Source organism: Miscanthus floridulus, chromosome 6 (assembly GCF_019320115.1).
Source record: "Miscanthus floridulus cultivar M001 chromosome 6, ASM1932011v1, whole genome shotgun sequence".
Taxonomy (NCBI): Eukaryota; Viridiplantae; Streptophyta; class Magnoliopsida; order Poales; family Poaceae; genus Miscanthus; species Miscanthus floridulus.
In genome coordinates this window covers 50,555,153-50,557,322 of record NC_089585.1, presented here as the reverse complement: position 1 = coordinate 50,557,322, position 2,170 = coordinate 50,555,153, and the positions used below count along the sequence as shown (strand labels likewise).

The 2,170-nt window shown below is 47.2% G+C and overlaps 1 long non-coding RNA gene across 1 annotated transcript; it reads right to left on the bottom strand.

Moving 5' to 3' along the window:
* Positions 1-668: 668 nt before the first annotated feature.
* Positions 669-1,891, bottom strand: LOC136460111 (uncharacterized). Its single transcript, XR_010760328.1, has 3 exons — positions 1,755-1,891; positions 1,570-1,673; positions 669-866 (listed from the first exon to the last, which is right to left on the bottom strand). It is a non-coding gene; the product is annotated as an uncharacterized lncRNA (long non-coding RNA).
* Between the last annotated feature and the right edge of the window lie 279 nt (positions 1,892-2,170).

Here is a 2,170-nt window from a genome sequence, read left to right as displayed (position 1 = left end):
TTCCTCAGCAACATGACTGAGCCTTCAATGTAGAGCTTGCTACTGCGGTTGGTTCTGCTCCTTCTTGTTTGGGCACCTATTGGTGAGATGTCCCATTTGGTTGCATTTAAAACAAGGACCAATGTTACTAGTCCCTTGAACTAGACGATTTTGATTCTGCTGCTAAGGTTGAACCACATGGCGAGGTGCCTGGTAGTTCTGGCGTTGCTGTTGTTGTTGTTGAGGTTACACTTGTTGTCTGTGCTGATCAGACCCTTGGTTAATATTTCTTTGTTGTTGTTGCTGTTGCACTTGCTGCATGTACTGACCAGACCCATGATTGAAATTCCTCTGTTGCTGTTGCTGATACTGACCTCCCTGTCAGACAACTTGCTCGAGTTGGTTGAAGCAAGGGCGAGTATTGCTCCTAGAAGACTGACCTTGGAAAGACATCTTCCTCTTACGATCAACTTCAAGAACTTGCCTTTCTTTCTTAACAGTAAATGCCTTGTCTACTAGCCTCTGGAAGGTTGGAAAGTCATTTGAAGAGAGTGCATAACGAATCCCAGGATTAAGACCTTCTCTGAAACAGTCCTGCTTCTTGTCATCAGTATCAACATCTCTAGGGGCATAGCGAGATAGCTGTGTGAACTAGGTGAGATAGTCATGCACAGACCTAGAGCCTTGCATAAGACTGATGAACTCCTTCCTCTTTACTTTGATTTCCCCAGAAGGAACATACTGAGCACGAAAAGCCTAACACTTCCCTGACACTCAAAATAAAACAAAATGTAGGAGCAAGTATGGTCAAGGACACTTACCTTCAAACTGGGCGGGTTCGGATATATCAAGCTCTTGCTCTTGAAAATTCTCAAACTCAGCACCTTCTACAGATAATACAACAAGCATGGCCCACAAAATATAATAAGAAATAGTACACCAAACAATATAAAATATTATATAAGCTATACTAACGCGAAGTACTTGTCAATACGAACTCGTGAACGAAAGAACCATCAAAAACGGAGCTACGGTTTGAAAGTTATGGGCTTTTGAAGTTGGATGGCAAAACTGTAATTAAATGAAACTCGATTTCAGATTTTAAAATAAAAATAAAACTGAAAAGGGAAAGGGCCAAGGACTGCGGGTATGAAAACTAGAGAATACAGGGGCTGAACGAAAAATATCATGACTCATGAAACTATAGTTTAATTTGACAGAAGTAAACGGGCTAAATTGTAAGTTCGCGTGCACTATGCTGTGAACTCGGTCCATGAACCGTGGACCGGAGAGGGCTGTGAGAGCAGTCCACAATGGACCATGTCCACGATGGTGTATTTAGAGTGTATTTCTGTATTTATTTTCCTAAAGAAAAACGGCCATAAAAGAGCATGACATAGGATATGACGTTAATAAGCTAATAAGAGAAAGGAAAGACACGCACGGCCGGGCTGCTAGCTTCGTCTCCGGCTCGCCGTGCAGGAAAGAGCTCACGGCGGTGCCATGGCCGGAGTTCGCCGGCGCAGCTCGGCTGCGAGCTAGAGGGCACGGAGGACGTCAGGAAAAGAAGCAAGCGGAGGAGGAGCTCACCGCACGTCTGATGAAGGTGATCTCAGCGACCGGGAGTGGCACCGAGGAGGCAGCAACCGAGGAACTCCACCGAGCACTGGAATTACCCAGCTCGTCGTGATTCCCTGGAGAAGAAAGGAAAGGCATGAATCTCCTGGACGAGGCGAATCCAACAGAAGCAAGGGTAGAGTCAGAGACGGCCAAACCGCGGACTTCGACGACGGCGGATCGGAGCTCGGCAATGGCGTCGCCGAGCTTTGCAAGGAGAAAAGAGGGACGTGCAGCGAGCAGAGAGGAGCGTTACAGTGGCGGAAGGGAGAGGAGGAGCTCGAGCAGGGTTTATATAGGGAGAGAGGCGACGAATTTGGACGGGATTCCAAGCTTGGTTCACGGACATCAATAGCGGCCGTCGGTTAAGGCTATAATGGCCTCAAAACCTCCGAGTGAAGAATGGAGAATGAATAGGGAGAGTGATGGAGTGCAGTAATGGAGTTGGTTTACTGCAGTATTGACCGAGGAGGCTTCAATGGAGGTCGGTTTCTCCATTAATGGAGTACAGAGATAAAGAGGGAGCGCGCTGCCTGGTGGTAGAGACGCCTGATAGGTGGGCTCCAGATGGCGG